We start from the raw sequence: 23,556 nt of genomic DNA, 5'->3' as shown, positions 1-23,556 counted from the left end.
ATACAGCTCCAACCTCCCACTCACAGGAACCCAGTTAGTGTGGCCACAGGTGGCTACAGATGGCGCCCGAACAGGTACGGGTGGGACCTGAGTATGAGTAGATCAACTGAGAGAACACTGTCTTGGTAGAGCTCTACAAGAAAGAATAGTAAGAAGATGTATCTGGCACAGTGAGCAACACTTTGTATTCATGCTAGCACTGGCTTTAAACTTCATCTTTTCAAAACTGGTGCTGTAGGTACAAAGAGATACAGGCTAGACTGAGTCAGCATTGGCCCAGTGTGCTGATATCAGCCAGGGGTTGACAGTGGAAAATGGGAGTGAAAAAGAAAATAGGCATTTGTCTGCTGTCAAGAACTATATCAGGCGAGAGAAGTAACTAAACCAAGACAGATTTCTGATCATGGACCAAAGTTTACTAAGAGTCTGTGCTTATAAAGGGAAAACCCATCCCCTACCACACCAGGCTTCTTGATGCTTTGTTGCTAAGTTGTTAGCACTAGTCTGTCAGAGCTGTTAGCATTGGGTTGCCAATTCCACAGGTTGTTAGCTATCTCAGGAATATCTCAGGAAGACAGGTTCAGCCTCTCAGTGGGTAGAGGCATCTTGGAGAAGAGCAGCTGCAGGTGACAGAACAACAATAAAGCCATCTAGGTCAGAAGGCTCCACCCCAGATGGTCTCATTCTCAGTGGCAGCAAGGTCTGAATTAGCCTGCTTCAAGGCTGGGAGAAGCTACATAACAGCACATAGTCTTGCTCTCTATTAAAGTATTAGTTCAGAGATAGGAATATGATTCTGATGGTAAAGGCACCGACTACTAAGACTGAGTTCAACACCCGGATCCACACGTTGGAAACATAAAACCATCCACAGCAAGTTGTCTCTGAACTTCAAGCTTTCACTGTACACATTTACATGCATACACACAGGCACACAGGCACACACACACACACACACACACATTGAAATGAAATTTAAAAAAATATAAAGTTCTTTTTTTGTAGTATACTGTGTTTATTTTGAATCTGTATTTTTATTATAGTCTTTTTGGTTCTTTGGTTTTTTGACATGTGATTTCTCTGTGTATTCTTGGCTATCTTGAGTCCTGCCTTCCTTTATAGACCAGGTTGGTTTTGAAGTCAGAGATCTACCTGCCTCTGTCTCCCTAGTTCTGAGATGCTAGATATGAACCACCACCACTGGGCTTACCCTGACCATTCTTAGATTAATACAAGCATATCTCATGCAGAAAAATACTTTTCTCAATGTTCTATTCCTATTGCACTTAGGTCTTTCTGATTTGCAGTCCATCTTATTTATAGCAAACGAATGAGAAAGATTTTGTGTGTGATCCACTTCTGCATTCTCAGAGAACAGCACAGTGTATCAAACACAGGAGTGTTTGAACCATATATGTAAGAAAGATACATTTTTGTGATAGTCAATGTAGAATTCCATGTTAGATTATATAGATTACCAGTTACCAAGAAAATACTTTCTTACAGAAATTCAGAGAAACTAATGACTTTATTTCATTTAACTGTGTGTAGTTGTTGTGTGACAGACTTTCCTGGGCATATACAACACACAAATCTTCTCACTTGAGAGAGGGAGCCCATGACAGACCAAATTACAGATAGGATCAAAGTCCAACATGGTAAACAGATAAGTGTTATTGGTGCTACTTATAGGAATTTAGATAGGAGTTTCCTCCTACAGGAGCAGAATTGATTCAAAGACATATGTATCATTTAAGCCCACCCCAGCATGGGAGCTCACAAAAACTGGAACTCTGGGACACAATGTATAGCCTGCAGTATGCTGGACAGTTCCTATCTTAGTTAACTTTTGTATTGCTGTGAAGAGACACAATGATGAAGACAACTTATAAAAGCTCCATTTACTGGAAATTTACTTAAATTTCAGATAATGAGTAAATGACCACCATGATGAGGAGCATGATAGAAAACAGGCAGGTATCCTATTGGAACAGTGGGTGACATATTGAGAGAACAACCACAAGACAGACAGAGCATGAACTGGGGATGCTGTGGGATTTTAGGAACCCAACCCCAGTGACATGACTCCAGCAATAAGACCACACCTCCTCCAACAAGGCCACACCTCCCACAACAAACTGTACAAACTGGCTTCTAAGACATATACCACGAAAATATAGATTACCCTATTTATAGTCCAATAACTTAGGAACTTTTGTAGCAGCTTGTTGGGAGCTATTACGACAACTCTATTGACTTGATCTCCAAATTGGATCTGTCCCCCCTAGAAGAAAAGGGGGTCAAAAGCGCGCTACTGACGCACCCTTCTGAGAACAACCACAGAATGTTCCAGCCCTAAGTCAGCGCCAGATGTCCTGACCACACCCTGATACCACCAAGTTTCTGCTTCCCCATGTAGCTGCCAAAAGAAAAATTTCCACTGCCCCACCCATCCTGCTGAGAAGTACTTCCTCCTTTGCTTGTGCATTTATGCTGCCCCATTCCTCCTGCTGAGAAGTACTTCCTCCTTTGCTTGTGCATTTCTGCTTCCCCATTCCTCCTGCTGAGACGTACTTCCCCTTTTGCTTGTGCATTTAAGCCTTGAGCCATGCTGAATACAGTGACACCTTGATGCTACTCAGACTGCTTCCGCCGTGTCGTTCCTGCACTTGGTGTCCGTCTCTCCCTCCCTCCATTTGGTTCTTAGGAGAAGGTCCCCTCAAGACCCTCAAATAACTGGACCTGCTGGACAAGTCAGCAGCTATCACAGAGCTTTGTAGTGTGTAAAATAGCTCAATGGACAACTATAATACTGGTAGGCTTATCTGTGAACATGTCTCACCATGCTCAGTACATGCTTACTATCTTAGTCTTTCAATAATTCATCATGGAGATAAAAGTGTTTTCACTTGCTGTTGTAGGTGACACTGCCGCCATCTACAGGTGACAGCTGTTCAAAAAATCTTCTCATATTCACTGGAATTCACAATTAGTTGAATGAAATGACATTTGAATTTTGCTGTTCTCATAGCTTGTGACAAACAGAACATGTACTTCTGTTATAAAGGAAAGTGGCAGTGAGCCCCTGGCACCCAGAGACTTCATGGTTAGTGTCTCCTGTGGCCTGTATTATTTAGATGAAGTTATTGGATAAATTCCAGGAGATAGGCAAAACCATATTATAAAAGTTTTATAGGCTTGGTATAGTGGTACACTTCTTTAACCTCAGTAAACAATTGGCAGAAGAATAAATATCTCTGTGAGTTTGAGGCTAGCCTGGTCTACAAAGCAAGTTCCAGAGCAGCTACATGGAGAGATCCTGTCTCAAAAAGAAAAAGGAGAACAGCAAATTAATCCCAGTTTTATGTTAGTGTAAAAGCAAAATCCCACTGAGCAGCTGGAGGGATGGCACAGCAGTTAAAAGAAAGCACTGACTGCTCTTGCAGAGGACTTGGGTTTGATTCCTAACACACCATGGTGGGCCATAACCTTCCCTAACTCAACTCAACTCCCAGGGGATCCAGTGCCCTGTTTTAACCTCTGCAGGCACCAGGTATGCACATGCTGTGTGTGTGTGTGTGTGAGTGCGTGCAAACACTAATATACAATAAAATAAATAAATAAAAATGTATATATAAAAGTTTTAAACAAGAGCAGCATTGATCTATTATTCAGTTTTGAAGGCCAGAGGTTCAAAAGAGATCTCATTGGACTAAAATTTACAATAGGACCATGTTCCTTTTGGATAGTTAAGGGCAAATTCTTCCTTGGCCTAACAGTCTCTAGAGGCCACCTGCTTTCCATGGCAAGGGTTCCTTCCTCCATCGTAAAAGCCAACAGTGTAGCATCTTTAAGTTTTTTCTCTACTGCCCTCTCTTCTCTATTGAAGCACCCTATGATTAAGTCAGGCTATCTAGTTGTTTAAGAAATACCTCTCCATTTCAATGTCTTTAAATCACATCTGAAAAGTTCTTTTTATGCAAGGTAGCCTGCATACAATATTAGGGTATTAGGGAACATTGCTCTTGTAACTATGTATGTATGAATTAAAGCAATGTGAGGCTTCAAGGGTCATGTTGAATGTGGTCTGCTTTTGCTCCAAACTTGTGGGTTTTACCTCATTAATACACTATCCTTTATGATCCACATTCATCTAGTCTCTCTACCATGTCAGATTGTCAAAGCAGACGGTCCAAGGGCAGTAAGACAGACGTAATCTGCGGGGATAATTTCATGACATTTTATTATTTTTGTATTTTTCAACACAGTTTTGTGAGAAACTATCCACATTAGTGTCAAGGACTTTTCTGTAATGGATGGACCCAAGGGCATTTCCATTACCCACGCCTTGAGCAACCTCAGTGAACTACTGGTTCTCTAAGCTGAACATGATGCACTTGTCTTTTTGTTGGGGCCGGCCTGCAGCTCTCATGTCCAGGTTTGAGCCTGGGAGGCAAACTGGAGCTGAAAGAAAAGAGGGAACCTAGGCGGGTCGAGAAATAATGGAACCAAGACATGCTAGTCTGCTTAAGGTTCAAATGTTTAATGGCAGACGCACTTTATAAAGGAGGCGGGGAGGCCCATTCCTGCCAATTTATCCTTGGAGCCCAGCTGCAGGTGACCACATGCAGGATAGGGTGTAGTCTCCGGAATAGCAAGGCAGACTCCCAGCAGGTAGCAGTGACTGTGGCTGAACAATAGAGTGATTTAGGGAGACAGGCTCCACCTTAGGTAATCTCCTTAGTGGCAGCAAAGCTGAGGTCTGGTTTAGCCAGCATCACGTTAGCAGGGAGGTTACAATTTCCTCCCTGTTATTAATATTTTTAAAAAAAGCTGGACTGAGGCATAAAATTTATTTATGCTCTATAGTTCTGCCTGATTACTTTGGGTCTAGAGAAGAAACCTGTCTCAGTGGGATTCCCTAACTTTTCTCATGGTAAACCCTTGTTTGGGTAAGACTGGCTACTGTCCTTAGTAAACACTTTGCAGACCAGCCCTGAGCTACTGGCTCCGATCTTTTGTAATGCTTAATTAGTTACTGAATAGGTAACTTCCTTTCTGAATTCCTACTGAATTCCAAGTTTGTCAGCTACAAGGTCTTTCTAGGACTTTGGAACACTGGTGAAGGCTTAGCTATGTCAGAATTCAATCATAAAAGGCACTTATAATAAGATAATACTAAAAGAGAGCACGTGGATCCATACACCAGACTAATTCAGGGATAGGGTAAGAATATACGGTTTATGAGAACGCCAAAGTTCCAGGAGGTGAGTTTCCATGAAACTCTTTGCCTCGTGAGTGCTCCCAGGCCTCTCGGCCTGCCAAGCAAACTTCACTGTAGTGTGCATAGCATTCTCTCTCTTTCTTATATTTCTGCTGAAGTTCCGGAATGTCCCGCCTCGTTGTAGCTACAGATCTCAGGAGTGTTCTAAAGATGAGTGGAAACAACAATTTACTAATAAAATAATGCCAATAATAATAGCAAGTAGGAATATATATTGAACCCAATCCAGGGGATTCAATGCACTTAGGTTATCTTTTAAATCTCTGGCCAATTCAACAATGTCCCAAGTGTCCAAGTGACTATTGCTAATATCTGAAATTTCTGACTTTCTAGCATTAATATATGCTATGTCCTGCCCTATTGTTAAGACTACTACTTCTAAGACATTAACCTTTGCCTCCAATTCTTTACATGGCTCTGTGGTATATTACTAATGAGCCACGGCCTCTTGGCATGTACCTCTGTCTAGATTGATATGACTCCAAAATCTGGGTGTCCGTCTTAGACTGTCTGGCCCTCATAGCAAACCTTACTTCCAGATCAGACCAAAAGCCACAATATGTACTTAGAATGCTTCTTGAATGAAGATTAATAACTTCCACCTGCGCTGTTGGAGTCGGGGATGCACGCCTGCTGCAGTCAGGCTGAAGGGCGCTGACTGACCTGCTTGGAAAACAAAGTTGAGACAGTGAAAGGCAACAGTACAAAAGCTTCTTTTGGGGAAGTCCAGGTACTCCATTCAATTGCAAATTAGCAACGACCAAGCTTAGACTTAGAGCTCCTGGTGTGGGGGTGTTGGCTTTGAGAATTGCAGAAAGTCTGCAATCTTTCTGGGAGAGGAGGCTGTGCTCCAATTTAAGTTTGTTAGGTAATTAAGAATATTTAGCTAACTTCCCTGGGATTCTCTAATACTGGAATTATTACTAGACCAGTCCAAGATTGAGTTAGAATAACTGGTCACGTGAGGGAAAGAGAATAATCACTATAACTCTTTTTATAGGACTAATCTTTCTAAGTCAGATTACACAGTCTCTGATGTTCTTTTTACCATAAGGTTAAAAAGCTTGAAGCAAGGCCGCTTCGCTTGTCCAAACTGGAAAAATGGCAAGCAAGGATGGGTCGAAAACATGTACCCAATTCAGCTTCCTTGTCACTACAGTCAGGGCACTGAGCAAACTCACCGGTCATCTTGTCACACGAATTAGCCATCATGCTTCTGCAGCATTCTGTGGAGAGAACCTATGCTTTTCCCTTTCCAAATAAGGTGGCTGTTCAGGATCAAGACATATGCCAATAAGTAGATCCTTTTAAGATACTATAAGGCATTTATTAAGTTCTTTGACATCCAAATTTCAAAATTCTAAAATAAAAGTATGATTTAAATAATGTGCACAGGAATACACTAAATAATATGCAAGGGAATATAATTCCCCCCTTCTTTGACTTTTAAGAAGCTAAAGTTTTAAGTTTCCACAAAACCTTGTCCTTGAGAATTAATAATTTGTTGAGAAAACATATCAAATACTTGACTGTTATAGTCAGTATTCATGTAACATGGGCAGAGATTAATTGCACTTTCAATTGTGATTTAGGGAGGCAGGCTCCACCCTAGGTAATCTCCTTAGTGGCAGCAAAGTCGAGGTCTGGTTTAGCCAGCTTCAGCTTAGTGGGGAGGTTACATCTTTTAATGCACAGATGCCCACTCTCTCTGAGAAGAATAGAAATAGACTCCTGGGATTAATGTTGCATCATGGTTTAAGGTGAAATTTATGGAAATATGTTTCCTAACTTTTTGAAGGTTGGGAATATGCCTCAGATTTATGAACAGGAAAACACAGAAAGATGACAGAAGCCTTTCAGTGCATAAGTGTTAACATTAAATTTACATGCGCTAAGTAACTACTTTAAATACCCAAAATAGAATGGTTCAACCTTCTATGAAGGAAGGGTAACCACTGGGTTGGGGAATGTAAATCTAAGACAGATATTCAGGGCCATCCCGTATCAGGAAATGAGCAGAGTGGCCAGCCTCAGGCCCCAAAACGCCCACAGCACGCAGCTTATTACGCCGTGAAGCTGATGCCCGGCCAAGGAAATCCGTTTTTTGAACTTATCAGGGCAACCCCAGGAAGTGCCGGATTGGACCTCAGTTCCACCACCCACACAGTATTAACCCCAGAAATGGGAGTTCAAACTCTGCCTACAGGAGTTTTTGGACCTTTCTACCTGCAGAAACTTGGGGATTTCTTTTAGTGTGAATCAGTTCTATTGTAAAAGTTCTGCAGATTTATCCAGGTGTTATAGATAATGATTATGAAGGAGAAATTAAAATTATGGCTGCTTCCCCTCATGGTATTATAACTGTAACTGCTAATCAAATAATTGCTCTCCTCTGCGCTGACATTCTGGCAGATCTGAAGGATCAGTCTTGTCCTGGGAGTCCGAGCTGGTACATGGATTGCAGTAGCTTCCTCGTTGAAGGTAAGCAGAAGGCAGGGGCAGCAGTGGTGGACAGGAAGCAAGTGATCTGGGCCAGCAGCCTCCCTGAAGGGACGTCGGCCCAGAAAGCTGAATTTGTGGCTTTGATACAAGCTCTACGAATGGCAAAGGGGAAGTCTATCAACATTTACACTGACAGCAGGTATGCTTTTGCCACTGCACGGAGCAATATACAGACAAAGAGGGCTATTGACATCTGCAGAGAAAGACCTAAGATGCTATGGCTAAAGGGAAACAGATGGCAGACCTAACCACCAAGCAGGCAGCCCAGAGTGTTAACCTTCTGCCTGTAGCAGAAAATTCCAAAACCCCAGGACCTGAGAGGTGGTACACCCTGGAAGACTGGCAAGAAATAAAAAGATAGACCAGTTCTCTAGGATCCCAGAGGGGATTTGCTAGATCTCAGAAGGGAAGGAGATCCTACCCTTCAAAAAGGACTAGAATATGTCCAACAGATACATCACCCAACCCACCTAAGAACTAAACATCTGCAGAGGCTGGTTAGAACATCCCCTTATCATGTTCTGAGATTACCGGAAGTGGCTGACTCGGTCGTCAAACTTTGTGTGCCTTGCCAGCTAGTTAATGCTAATCCTTCCAGAATGCCTCCTGAGAGAAGACTGAGGTGCAGCTAGCCAAGTATGGTAACAAGTACTTATTAGTGTTTATAGACACCTTTTCAAGCAGGGTAGAAGCTTTTCCTACCAGGACTGAGATGGTCAAAAAGATCCTAGAAAAAAATCTTCCCGAGATTTGGGATACCCAAGGTAATCAGGTCTGATAATGGGCCTGCCTTTGTTGCCCAGGTAAGTCAGGGACTGGTCAAGATATTGGGGATTGATTAGAAGTTACATTGTGCATACAGGCCCCAAAGCTCAGGACAGGTAGATAGGATGAATAAAACCATTAAAGAGACCCTTACCAAATTGACAGCAGAGACTGGCGCTAATGATTGGATAGCTCTCCTACCCTTTGTGCTCTTCAGGGTTAGAAACCCCTGGACAGTTTGGATTGACCCCCCCTATAAATTACTCTATGGGGGGAACCCCCTCCACTGGTCAAAATAGCCTCTGTACATAGTCCTGACATGCTGCTTTCCCAGCCTTTGTTCTCTAGGCTCAAGGCTCTTGAGTGGGTGAGACAGCGAGCATGGAAGCATCTCTAGAAGACCTACTCAAGAGAAGGAGACCTGTAAGCCCCACATCGCTTATGTTAAACGCCACGGTGCAGAAAACCTTGAGACTGGGTGGAAAGGCCCTTATCTTGTATTCTTGACCACCCTAATTTCTACTCTTATGGGACCCCTTTTGATTTTGCTTCTGCTTTTAATTATAGGTACATGTGTGTTAGAAAGCAAGAATTAGTGCAGTGCAGCTTTTAGTTTTGAGACAACAGTATCATGCCCTTAAAGGATCAAGTGTGTCAGGGAGAAGATAGTGTCTAGTTCCAAGATTAGAACTACTAACAAGTAGAAGTGGAAAATGAAAAACAAAAAAACAAAAAAATTCTAGGCCTTTAGGCCCAGGCTTGAGAATGTGACCTTTGTGACACAACACTCCAAGGTATGCTAATCATAAAACAGACATTCCTCCACTCACCCACTTCCTGGGTTCAGGGAACTTTCATTCAAAGAAAGTCACCCTGATGCACCCTGACCATTGCTGGAACCCGCTATTCAAATGTGCTATTGTTAGAGATTCTATGGCAAACTCAGAGAAAGGTTAAAAAAAATGAAAATGAGAGCGAGAAGCTAATGAAGGATGGTTCACAAAATCCCCATGGATGACTACTTTACTATCTGCCCTCATGGGCCCCTTATTAATTTTGCTTCTTTTATTTACTATAGGCCGCTGCATAATTAACAAGACAATGGCTTTCATCAGACAGCGGGTCAGTGCTGTACAAGTTCTTATGCTGTGCCAACAATATCAATATCAATATCAGGTTGATACAGGCTGTAATGAGTCAGAGGTTTAATTTTTCTAGTTCTATGATTAGAACTATTTACTAGAAGGAGTGGGGAATGTAAGAACCCCAACTTAATGTGTTTCATAGACCCCTAGAAACAAAGCCCAGCATGGAGTTCTTTGTTCTTTCACCTTCAGCGTGAGAGATGAACTGTAATTCACCATCCCCATTTTTACGATGTTTACTCAGCTTTCCCATTCTTTGTGGTCCTATCCTCCCCTCACTTTATGGTTTATTCTTTAAAAACTCTCGACTGCAACTGCTGGGAGTCGATCTCCTCTGCCCCTGTGTGGGTTACGAGCTCAGCCTCAGCATGCTGAAAATACTGAAATAAAGCTCATGCAATATTGCATCAAGAATGTTGTTTCTTGAGTAATTAGGGCATCAGCTCATCCTGGACTTGAGCGAGAGTCTCACCAGAAATGTGGGTCTTTCACCACAACTGTGGTTTTCTCCAAGATGCCACTACCTGCTGAGAGACTGAACCTGTCTTCCAGAAGCAATCCTGACTAAGCAAGAGCCTGGCAACAGAATGACAAGAGCCTGTAGACAAAGCAACAAGAGTCTGGCGTGGTGGGGATGGGCTTTCCCCTTTTTAAGTTCAAACTCAAAAAATAAACTTTGGGTCTTGACCAGTATCTTGTCTTGATCTCATTCTTCTCTCATCATCTCTCTCATACAGCCCCAGCCTTCCTTTTGGGAACCTGGTTCATGTAGCTGCAGGCTACACCATAAATTTGAAAGGGAAGAAGAAGGGAGTACATACATTTGAAGTTTTGGAGGGAGTACAAAGAAGGGAAAAATGTAATTATGATCTCAAAATAATTTTTAAGTTTATTTTTGAATAGTAACTGTCTTAACAATTTTCTTTTTCTTTTTCATTTATTTTCCTTTCATTTAATGAAAATAGATTTTTGTCTAATTGTGGTTTCCCTCCCCAAAGTGCTTCCAAATCTTTCCCAATTTCCCACCCATATTAATCTACACCCTTTCTTCCTCTCTCTCATTAGAAAACAAATAAAAATATTAAAAATTATTTAATAATTTAATTTAATAAGAAAAAACAAACAAACCACAATTGGACAAAGCCAATAAACAAAACAAATACAGAGCCCAAAATACAGTAAATACATACAGATGCAGAGACATACATTTGCACACACAAAAATCCCACAAAAATACAAAATCAGAAACCTTGATATATAACTAAAAGACCTGTCCGTTTAAAGAAGAAAAAAAAAGTTAAACCACTATGTGCCAGGGGTGGGGGCCAGGTCCAGTGTGGGGCGTTTCTTCTTTCTTGTCGGTTCTTCCTGGGGCAGCGTAGGTGGAGGTTAAGACTTTGTCTTACAAGATTCTGGGGTAATACTTTCTCTTACGAGTTTCTGGGGTAAGACTTTGTCTTACGAGAAATTGAAGGTTGCTGTGTAATAAAAAGTTCACTTATCTAAGTCTAAGTTACTATACTATTGTAGCTGACCTGCTTTCTGGTGATCCTCTGAGGCCAAAAACTGCCTTTCTGGCACTTAGCACCTCATCCTAAAACAGCAGGAGATTAAGTAAAGGATTCATTGCTAGAGCCTTTTCCCTATTGTCCAGATGCCTCTTGCTTGTCAGACTGGGGGGAGTTTGGAGCAACAAACTTCTATTGAACCAGGAGAAGAGAATAACACTCACAGAAGCAAAAACCTTATTATATGCATAATCTCACATAAATTCATATTCAGCTTCATTCATGCTCATTTATTCATTTTCATTCAAACCCAGTTGGGCTCAGCTTGTATGCATTCTCACAATTACATACTTACACACACACACACACACACACACACACACACACACATACAATCTCACAATTACATACTTACACACACATCCATACTCACATATGTGCATGGAGCAAAAGACCAAGCACCAGTGCAGAAAGAACTCACTCATTCTGGATAAAAAATGCATTCCAATCTTTATTACATAGAGAAAGAAAAGTTTTCTACTTTTTAAATGCTAAATGAATTAAACCCATGTTTGTAAGAAAAATGCTTTGTTTCGTTTAATAAGACTAAACCTGCCTTGTCCTTACCATGGGACCTGTTCTGTCCCATGGTAAGGAGAAGCCTGCCTACTCCTTCTGCTCTCTGCGACATTTTCTTTTTTCCTCTTTCCCTCTGCATTCTGCACACTGCACTCTTAGTATTTTATTTTACCTACATTTTCTAAGTTACTCCACTCTACATTCTCCTTCTAATCTAAAAAGTGTTCTGTCTAAAAACTTCTCAGCTTAGTTCCTCTCTCAGCTCAGTTCTCACCTCCATTCCTCTCACCCCAGTTCCTCAGTTCTGACTCTTCTTTTTGTCCTCAGCTCTTAAACATCATTCAGAATACATGTTAAAAAGTTCATCAAAAATTAACATAAATCATAAATTGAAATAGAAGTTTACAATAGTGAATGTTTACATGTGTATCCAGTAGGAGTGATTATCTGGCTAAACATCCATCACCTGTCTCAGCTCCACAGGTTCACTAAAGGTTTAAAACCATAACTAAGTTAGTAGTGAAGTTTTGTACAGATAAACCCACTTGATATTTTATCTTCTGTCCTAACACATATAATAAATCATTAGTTCCCTTTTTATGGCCTTCTTGGAATGCGCTCTGAGTAGGAGAAAGTCTGGTTACCATCTAGGAGCAATTAATGGGTGACACTTGGGAGATTGATAGAGTTCTCATTGCAGCTTTGACTATCAGAAAAGGACCTAATAGCAGCCCCATTCTAAAAAAGCTTAATAATCACAGATATAATTTTAGGAATTCTTATAGAATCATCATTAATACTTAAGTCATTTATTTGTCTATATAGCATCACTACAAGATAGTAGATCTTCAAGGATCTGCAGAGATTTGCTCTAATGGGGTGTGCTACTACTTAGGGATTGTTATATATGTTTAATAATAACAGGAAAAGCACATTAATAGAAGGAATCTTTCCTAAAATGAGTCACTCATAACCTTGCTTAATGAGGGCTCACCTGTCGCAGATTATATAATAATCCGAGGCAGGCCACTTCAGGATGATCCCCTGCTAGTTATTAGCTTGTCCCATGATGGCTCCTGACAACTATGTGACAAAAATACATCTTAAAATACCTTGAGTGTGTTTCCTGTTGATCATCTACTGCTGGGCATAGGTTCTAGTTGTGTGATTTGTGTGCCTAGTAAGACCAATGAAGAAAAATGCTTTTTCCTTTGCAAGTGGATATCAGTGGGAGATAGCTTCTGGATTAAGGATGGGAGCTTGTATTCACTTTCACTCTCAGTGCTGTGACCCCCATATAACTTGGACCTGGACAGGCCCTGAGCATGCTACTCCAGTCTCTGTGAGCTCCTATGTGCCTAAGTCCTGTTGTGTCTACAAGGTCTTGTTTCCTTGGTGGTCTTCATCCCCACCGGTTCTTGCGATCTTTCTGCCCCTTCCTCTGCAGAATTCTCTGAGCCCCGAGGGAGAAGATTTGTTGGAGACTTTCCATTTAAGGCTGAATATTCCAAGGTCCTTCACTCTCTGAATATCGTCCAGTTGTCAGTCTCTATATTTGTTCTCATTTGCAGAAGGATGGCTCTTCTCTGATGATGGCTGAGCAAGACACAATACTACAGATTTTGATTAGGACTCATTTTATTGCTGTATTCCTTTAGCAGAACAGTAGTATTTACTTTTTCCCTAGGTCCATGATCTATCTAATCTCAAGATATTGGCCACTTGAACATAGATTCCATGGAGTAGGACTTAAATCCAATCAGATAGTAGTTGGATATTCCCACAACTTTTGAGGTACTATTGCATCAGTTTTTCCTTAAAATTTTGGTTGTGAGCCTAGCCTTTAACAGCTGAGCCATCTCTCTAGCCTGCATCAGTTTATCTTTAAGGCCAGTCACCATTGTAGATTAAAGGATTTGTATCTAGGCTGGAGTTCACCTTTCTTCTCTGGTAGCATACATAGTACCTTTCATTATCATAAACACTAGTCAGTAGGGGTGAAGGCTCTAAGTTATCAAAGACTTGAATACTCTGTGTTCAGCGAATTATGTAAGTGCTGTTTTCAGCAATTGGGCCTTACCATCAGTTTGTGAAAGGCAACCTATAGCCTTGGAAATTGTCTAAATTGTTTTGGGGTTTTCATGGGACCCCAATAGCCAACAGCTTGATTAGATGAAACCCATTCACAGAACTGGAGGTTCATTTGGTAGCAAGAGATATCTAGTTGAGTCTTATTTCCCCCTGTTATTTGGTTATTTCATTTAGACTTATTTCATACATGTATTTTAAGAAGCATCTGCTGAAACAGATTTCCATACAATCCCTCAAATAACCCATAAGTTTAGCTGTCCCTCCACACAATCCCTTCCACCAGCACTCTCCTTTTTTATCCCCTCTCCTCATTTGATCTTCCCTTACACTCCCAGCAGCCCCCTCCAACTGTAAGTGTCTAGTCTATTTTCCTTTCCTAGGAAGATTCTTTTCTTCCCTGTATTTCCTTATTCAAACCTAGCTTCTGTGGTTATAGGAATTATGGCCTGCTTACTTAGGGCTTAACAATTAATATCCACATATGATAAAATACATATCATATTTGTCTTTTTGATTCAGGGTTACCTCATTCAGGATGGTTCATTTTTAGCTCTATCCAATTACTTGCCAATTGCATTATTTTTCTTTTTCAATAGCTGAGTAATATTAAATTGTGTAAATGTACCTTATTTTACTGATCCATTTTCTGTTGATGAACATCTAGGCTGTTTCTGATTTCTGGCAATTATGAATAGAGCACCAATGAAAATAGTTGAGCAAGTATTCTGTTATAAAATGTAGTCCTTGAGTATATGCACATTTGAATATATCCATATATGAGTATAGGTGGGAATTAAGGTAAAAACCAATTACTAGAGTACTGAGGAACCACCACACTGATTCCCATAGTGGCTGTACAAGTTCACATTCAACAATAATGTGTGCTCCCCTTGGATCCTCACCAGCACGAACTGTTGGGTTTTTGTTTTGGGGGTGTTTTTAAAATCTATTTTGGCCATTTTGACTGCTGTAAAATGAAATCTTAATGTGGTTTTGATTTGCATTTCACTGATAAATAAGAATATTGACCATATTTTTGTTTCTCAGACATTTGTAATTTTCCTTTAAGAATTTTTCAAGTTATTTATGTATTTTAATTATTAACACTCTATCACAAACACAGATGGCAAAAAAAAAAAACCCACAAAACTTCCCTTCTGTACTCTGCCACTTTGTCTAAATGACAGACAATGTGCAGAGGATTCTCAGTTTTATAGGGTGTCATTTATTTATATTTATCTTACTGCCTGTGCTAAGCATGCGCAGTTCAGAAGGTCTTTTGCTGTGCCAATGAATTCAAGGCTATTCCTCACTCTTCCTCTTATCAAGTTAGTGTATCTGGTTTTATGCTGGGGTCTTTGATCCATTTAAAACTAAGTTTTGTGCAGACTGATAAATATGAATGTATTTGCATTTTTCTAGTGAAGAGAGTTTAAAGGTCAGTTTCACCAGTACCATTTGTTGAAGATGCTGGCTTTTCTCTGGTGTGTATTTATAGATTCTTTATCAAACATCAAGTGTTCAGGAGTTGGAGAAGTGGCTCAGCTGCTAAGAGTGTTGGCTGCTCTTCCTGAGAACCTCAATTCAATTCCCAGCACCGACATGGCAGCTCACATTTATCTTTAACTCTGGTTCTAGGAGATAGACACTTAAACACAGACACATACAGGTAAAACATCAATGCACATAAAAATAAATCATTTTAAAATGTCAGATATCCATGAGCATGTAGACTTATATCTCTGTCATTAATTTGAGTCTGATGATCAGCTGGTTTGGTTTTTGTTTTGTGGCCAACACCATGCTGATTGTATCACTAAAGATTTATAGTATAATTTGAGATCACAGATAGTGATACCTTCTGTAGCCTCCCTCAGTCCTGAAGCAGGCTGATCCAGACTCTGACCTTGCTGCCACTGAGAAGGAGATTACTTAGGGTGGAGCCTTCCGACCTAGATGGCTCTTTTGTTCTGTCACCTGCCACTGCTCTCTCCAAGACACTACTACCTGCTGAGAAGCCCCTGAGACATTTTGGAGGAACATCCTATTCTGCACATCTCCTACAGGCTGGCTCCAGACACCAAGAATGGACTGGTGGGGGATGGGCCTTCCCCTTTTATAAGTAGACTCTCTTAGTAAACTGGAGGACCTTGAACGGAATCATGTCTTGGTCTCCATTAATCTCTCGCCTTCTAAGTCTCTTTCAGCCCTAGCCTGCCTCTCTGGTGTACTCAGTTCAAGTAGGTCACAGGCCAGCATACAACAACCTTCTCCAATTCTTTTATTGTTCATTATTGTTGAACTATCATTTATTTTTTTATGTGTCAATATGAAACTGAAGATTGTCCTTTCAAGAACTATGAAGAGTTGTGTTGGACTTTTAATAGAGATTGCATGGAATCTGTAGATTGCTTTAGGTACAATGGTCATTTTTACTATATTAATCCTACTGACCCATGAGCATGGGAGATCTCTCCATCTTCTAAGTGTTTAATCATCTGTAGGACCTTTCCCACAGAATTTTGAGACTCACTTATATATACTATCATGTCTTCTGCAAATGAAGGTATTTTGACTTCTTTCTCTCCTATTTGTATACTTGTGATCTCCTTCTGTTGTCTTATTGCTCTAGCTAAGCCTTCAAGATATAGAGAGGGTGGATAACTTTCCTTTCTTATGTTGACATTCATCATGAATGGATGTTGAATTTTTTTCCAAATGTATTTTTTCATCTAATGAGATGATCACATAGTTTTGTCCTTTTTAGTCTGTTTATCTGATAGATAACATTGATTAGATTTATACATCTTAAATCATCCCTATATCTCTGATATGATACTTACTTGACCATGGTTGATGGTCTTTTTTATTTTTCTTACAATTCAGTTTGAGAACTTTTGCTATGTTCATAAGGGAAATTTGTCAGTAATAGTCTTTCTTTGTTGTGTGTTAGGTGTATGAGGATAATTGTGGCCTTGTTCGAAAAAAATTATATGTTTCTACTGTTTATATTTTATGGAATAATTTGAGGAGTATTGGCATTAACTCTTCTTTAAAAGTTCTAAATCAATCTGGCCATGGATATTTTATGGTGGGTAGACATTTAATTACTGCTTCTTTTCACTAGGTATTATAGTTCTGTTTAAATGCCTGTCTGATCTTGACTTGACTTTGCTAAGTGAAATGTGTCAACAAATTTATGTGTGTCTTTTAAGTTTTCCAATAAGGTATACTACAGATTTTTAAAGTATGTCCTTATTAGTCCTGGATTTCTTCCTTGTCTCTTGTTATATACCCATTTTGTCTCTAATTTTGTTAATTTACATCTTCTCTGGTGTCTTTTAGTTAATTTGGCTAAGGACTCATAAATCTTATTGATTTTCCCAAGGAACCAACTATTTGTTTCATTGATTCTTTGAATGGTTTTGTTGTTGTTGTTGTTGTTGTTGTTGTTGTTGTTGTTGTTGTTCATTGGTTTGCTTGTTTCTGTTTCATTGATTTCAGCACTGAGCTTGATTATTTCTTTCTATCTCCTTGCTCAGCTGTTGTGAGCTACTCACCAGAGAAGAACACTCACATATAGGTTTAAGCCAATAAAGAAGCCTTATTAGCCACCTGGCAATTAAACTGCCTGTTCAGGACCCCAGAGTAGTCCCATCTTTCCCAGGGTGAGCTTTTGAGCACAAAACCACATACTTGGTTAACACACCTCATTCAGAAAGAACAATTAGCCAGAAGCAAACTATAAACTACAAAGCCAAAAAACAATATTAGTACAAGTAGACACTTTTCCTGAACTATGGGCTTTGATGGATTAGGTTTTGGTTCACATTTTGGGAGACAATGCTGTCAACATGCTGGATTCCAAGACCTGAGTGCTACTTCCATCATAGTGTCAGTTGTGCTAAGAGCTAGTGACCTACTAAGTTCCGGCAGGCCTGTTACATTCCCCACTATTTCTATGGGCATGGTCAACACATGAATTTACCTTAGTGTATGTAAAAGGTTATACCATCTCCTTAGCACTAATGTTTTAACAGAATTTATTCTCTGTCTTACATAGCTAAGTAGGCAGTTAAGCAAGCAGTGTCCTATACTGAGAGCTAGGAACAATAGGACTAATTACATGGTCATGGCTGAAAGCTGACTAGGAGAGCAAAGATTGGTACCAGTTGTTAGATTCTTGATGCCTCCTTTCTTTTTCCCTGGTGGTTGTTTTTGACCATGGCTAAATTTTATCTAATTATTCCTGAGTGATTGGCATAGAAACAAGTTTCTCCTAGTGCCATGCAGAGACCTCCTTGTCTCATAAAGAGGACATCCAATTCTTTTCACTGCTAAAGAACAACCTCAGCTAAGGAGTCAAACTGGGCTTCCAGATGGAAAGCAGAATTTTCCAAATGGCTCCAATCTATGTATACTAGAACACTGAAGTCCTCAGTGGTTTTAAACCCCACAAATAGGGTTGAAGTTTAAACTGTGAGGAGCCTGCCATGCCTGCTCCAACCAACAGGTGAATGTTAATGGAGACTGCTCACACCACATGGGGGACCTAGGTCCTAGATTTAGTTGGGCCTTTCTCCATTGTAGATGAACACATGTAATTTTACATGTATGAGACAGAAAAATGTGTTGGTTTTCCTCTAATGCAGATTCAGAAGTTAAGCTATTAGTGAAAAAAGCTAGGTAGTCTCTAGGTCTAAAATACACTTGACTGCCATTCCTAGTATACTGAGGTGTCTGGATATAGTGCCCAGGTCCTGCTCAGGATTCAGGTACACAGGAAAGGCTAAAGAGTGGCATTTAAGAGTGGCATTTGCAATCAGGGACAAAGCTGATGACTTCTGGTACTCTAATTGTTTCTTGTTATTCAAGAGCCAACAGCTATTGGCTTCTGGCAATTAACTCCTACTGAGAGCAACAGGGAAAAGAAATTTAGTTACTTGTATTTTTTTTTCCCTTTGACTCAGGGATGGCTCACTTGCCAGGTTAAAGGCTCAGAGAAAAGGGGGTTGGGGAGACAGGGAAGAGAGGCACAAATAGATACCCATATGGCATACTGGATGAAGTAGATAAGGCTACACCACCACTTTATTGTTGTTCTTGGTTTTTATACCGTCTCGGGATAATTGATCATATGATTTGTTTTTTTAAAGCTTTTTATCATTCCATAAGTTCATTGTAAGTTTAAAGCAGTAATCCATGGAATAGATCAATAAGCTTTAAGGAATTACAGCAGAATTATTTGCATGTCTTTCCATTAAGACTAGTACCTCACTAAACATTCATTATCTTTTTCTAGTTCCATAAGTTCATTATAAGTTTAAAGCAATAATTTTTACATCATAAGCTAGTACAGTTTTGTCAAGAGACAAATCACCTGCCTTGTGCTTTATTTTGAAGTCTTGTATAGATAAGCTAGTCCATCATTTATTTTCTGTCCTTGAATCTACAATAAAATGCCCACTCCTACTTTACAATCTTTAATTACCAGATAGTGTCCTCACTCCTAACTTAGAAGAAATGTTTTCCTTGATTATAAATTTGTTCCAAGCCTGCTTTCTTTTCCTAGTGCAATTTGCCCCTCATACATGAAGTTTACAGACTTCTGTTTACAGCTTTTATTCCATAGGGTGCTGGAGATTATTTGTATCAATTTCAGAGTTCTATAAATTCATCATCAAATATGAAATTCATTTACACAGCACTAATACATTAAAGTACATCTTTATATAGATTCTGTCCAATAGGGTGGTCTGATGCCCAGGAATCATTAAGCTATGTAATAGTGGCAGGAAAGACATTATCAGCAGCAAGAAGCAACTCTGGAATGAATTCTCTGAGGTCCCTGCATCTTGGAGAACATCCATCGCAGCCATGCAAAATGGTGGACCACCTCCAGAAAACTTACTTGTTTGCCATAGACTTTCCTGTATGGTGTCTGACACTACAACAATCTTCACAGGATAAATTATTCAGGGGATATCTTGGTGATATTAAATAGGCACCTTCCCTTGAGGTCCCTCAGGGGGAGCTTAAATTAGTCCTATTTATAGTTGTTAGGGTTGGAAATGGAGCTTATTATTTGATAGGATTAATTTCCAACATGTTATTGCATTGTGGCTTAGAGTTCAGGCACAGCCAGCAATCCAAACCTATTTCTAGTTGAAAATTATGAAAGATTGATATACTCTTTCTAGCATCATGAATACTGAGTGACTGGTTTCCACTGCATTATGAACCTTTATCTTTGAGGTTACCAAAGATGTTCCTGGGGAAACTGGAGTTTTGGACTTTGCCATCATAAAGGGTTCATCTTGCGTGTGCCCAACTGGCCAGGAAGAATGACGCTGCTACAGGATCCTTCTGCACACGTTTATTCAGTCCTGTTTCTTCTTTCTCTATATCTCCCTTGTTTATATCTCCCTCGTTTATATCTCCCTTGTTTATATCTCTCCCTTGTTTATATCTCCCCCGAACCCTGGGCCTCTCACTCTTTTATACTCTCAGTTTCCATCCACGCACAGCAGGCCACGCCACCTCACCAGGTACGCAGCTTCAGCTAATCAGGGCAGCAGGGGCATATCTCCATCAAAATGGATTCACCAGTATCCTGGTATACCTGCGCAGCTCTCACGATGGTTGTGGCTTATATTCAGGTGAGGAAGTCAGGTGCAAGTCATAAGACTTAGCTGCAGTCCCTGGAGCCTTTGGGACTGCCGCCACACCCGCTCCTCACATCTCCCCCTTTTTTCTTTTTTGGTAGAGAGAATGTCTGTAGATAGCCCCCCGCAGCCATGCCCCTTACCCGTCCTTGGGAGACAAACAGCATTGGTTTGATCCCTGTCTTAGGTTGGTGACATGCCCAGGGAGTCTTATCACTGACTACCTCTCTATCATGCCAAGCCACACCTGGGGAGATTGTGTTTTGCTTGCGGCAGGTGCATCAAAAGGCCAGGATGTTGATTTATCTATGGCCAGATCTTAATTGCTGCAAGCAAGTCTCATGGGTGAAGGTAGAGGTCTGATCCCCAGTGTGCAAGCATAGGGGCCCTACACAAAACCATCCCTTGGGCTCATCACCCAGAGAGGTCTTGGCCAACTCCCATGTCGTTTTTCCTGGGGGAAGGGAACTAGGACACTGAACCTTTATGCAATCAGACATGCCTTCCACAGGATGCCAACAGCAAGCTATCCTCTGTGCAGTGCTTAGCCTCGCAACCCATGGCATAACGCAGCATAATTTCTTTTAGAGCAGCAAACCGAATCTGAGGAGATTGTCCCGCCTCCACTGCAGCAAAAGCCTACGCTACTATGGCAAAAGTGCGGGCCCGCACACTCTGTACCTAACACATGTGTCAAACACACAACACACACACACACTATAACAAGCATACATCCCAGGGCTCTCATCCCCACTCATCTTCCCTGAAGCAAGGGATAGATAGCCAGAGGGACTATCTCTTTAAGGGGAATTCAGGGATCAAAAAGGCATTGAAAAATTTGAACGTCATGTCGAGCTGGTATTGGCTTCTGGAACACCAAAAGGATCTCCCATCTCGGCTCCATCGTTTGTGCTTGTGGGACCATCCACCACATCCACAGGGGCAACTGGATCAGGAGCCTCATTCTTGCAGCATCTCACCAATCTCTCCGGCACCCAAAGAGGTTCCATCTGGTCCTGTGGAAACACACAAACAGACCCTCTCGCCCACATCAACACCTGATCTGGTCGATCCCCAGGGGAGATGGACACAATACCTCGTGGTAATGAGACCATAACCTCAATCACCTATGTGTCCATCTGGGGAGTCAATATGAGAGTCAAGTTTTCATTAACTTCCTTCTGTTGGGCAATGATTTCCGTGCCCTTATAGCAATGTGATTCACCTGCTCAAACACCTGCAGTGGATATCCTGTTTGTTGTTGTGCAAATCGACCTTGACCAAGCAGCATATCCCTATCCCATGCTGGATTTCCTGCAGCAGAGTTAGCCACTGCCTGTTCATTTGTAAATTCAATAAGGAAGGCTTTCCAATCTAAATACTGCCCAGGTGAAAGGTATGCCTTCACCAAGCCTGCCCAATCTGACTGCATCATACAGTGTCTATTCAAGGCCTCTACTTGAGCCACAGTATAGGAGGCAGTTAAGCTGTACATCTGCACAGACTCAGCAAAATTCCTGATTACTTTTTTTTATTATTATTTCTACCAAGGCATTTTTTTAAATTAGGTATTTTCCTCATTTACATTTTCAATGCTATACCAAAGGTCCCCTATACCCACCCCCCCAATCCCCTACCCACCCACTCCCCCTTTTTGGCCCTGGTGTTCCCCTGTACTGGGGCATATAAAGTTTGCCAAGTCCAATGGGCCTCTCTTTGCAGTGATGGCCGACTAGGCCATCTTTTGATACATATGCAGCTAGAGACAAGAGCTCCGGGGTACTGGTTAGTTCATATTGTTGTTCCACCTATAGGGTTGCAGTTCCCTTTAGCTCCTTGGGTAATTTCTCTAGCTCCTCCATTGGGGGCCGTGTGACCCATCCAATAGCTTACTGTGATCATCCACTTCTGTGTTTGCTAGGCCCTGGCATAGTCTCACAAGAGAGAGCTATATCTGGGTTCTTTCAGCAAAATCTTGCTAGTGTATGCAATGGTGTCAGCGTTTGGAAGCTGATTATGGGATGGATCCCTGCATATGGCAATCACTAAATGGGCTCCTAATATCTCTGCCCTGCTTGGTCAGTGAAAATAGGACATCCCAGCAAGGAGAGTCTAACCTCTTTCCAGACCTCCGGACAGAAGGTCTGCCCATAGACGGCTGACGAGGACGCATAGGGAGGGGGAGCAGAAGCTAATTCGCCTTCCTCCTCTGCCTCAGCTCTTTTATTTTGTCCTTTCTGTCCACCTGATAACACTGTGTCTCCTTTCTTTTTCCTTTTTCTTTTTAAGCCCTTCTCCTCTTCCGACATACTCTCGTGTTGCTCTGTAAGGATTTTCTGACCTGTCTTGACTGCCTCTACACACAGTTTCAAACAGTAACAGAGTCCATATATCAGAACAAACAAGACCAAAACTATCAGACCTACCCACAAAGGGTCAATGGGAGAAAAAAAGCATAACTACACAGCGAGGATCTATTGATCACTATACTGAGGTTATCCTAGTTCCTTAACTTGTCCCAAAACCGTGACCCTTAACTTGTCCCAAAACCAGGAACCTTTCGTTACCTTGTGCCTGCTTCTTGGCAACTTTATACTTGCCTCTATTTTATCCGAGGTCCTCCCCAAACTCCTGGGGTCGCAAGTTTCACTTACCTTGAACTTACCCTGCCTGCAACCACTGACTGCTGAAAGTTCTGAATCCACGCCAGATCCTTCTCAACAGTCTGTTTTACGGGAACCTTTATTAACCCCTTCTTCTTCGTGATGCAGTTCTGAATCCTCCCTGTAGCAGGGGGTCTTCGCTCGTGCCTGAAGATGTTTCTTGTCCCCTTGTCCTGGGTCCCGGGTTTCGGCACCACTTCTTGCGCATGCCCAACTGGCCAGGAAGAACGACGCTGCTACAGGATCCATCTGCACACGTTTATTCAGTCCTGTTTCTTCTTTCTCTATATCTCCCCTGTTTATATCTCTCCCTTGTTTATATCTCCCCTGAACCCTGGGCCTCTCACTCTTTTA

The sequence above is a fragment of the Mus musculus genome, chromosome 6 (genome assembly GCF_000001635.26).
Source record: "Mus musculus strain C57BL/6J chromosome 6, GRCm38.p6 C57BL/6J".
Lineage (NCBI taxonomy): Eukaryota > Metazoa > Chordata > Mammalia > Rodentia > Muridae > Mus > Mus musculus.
The sequence above is the reverse complement of the archived record's forward strand: the minus strand, read 5'-3'. Positions refer to the sequence as shown.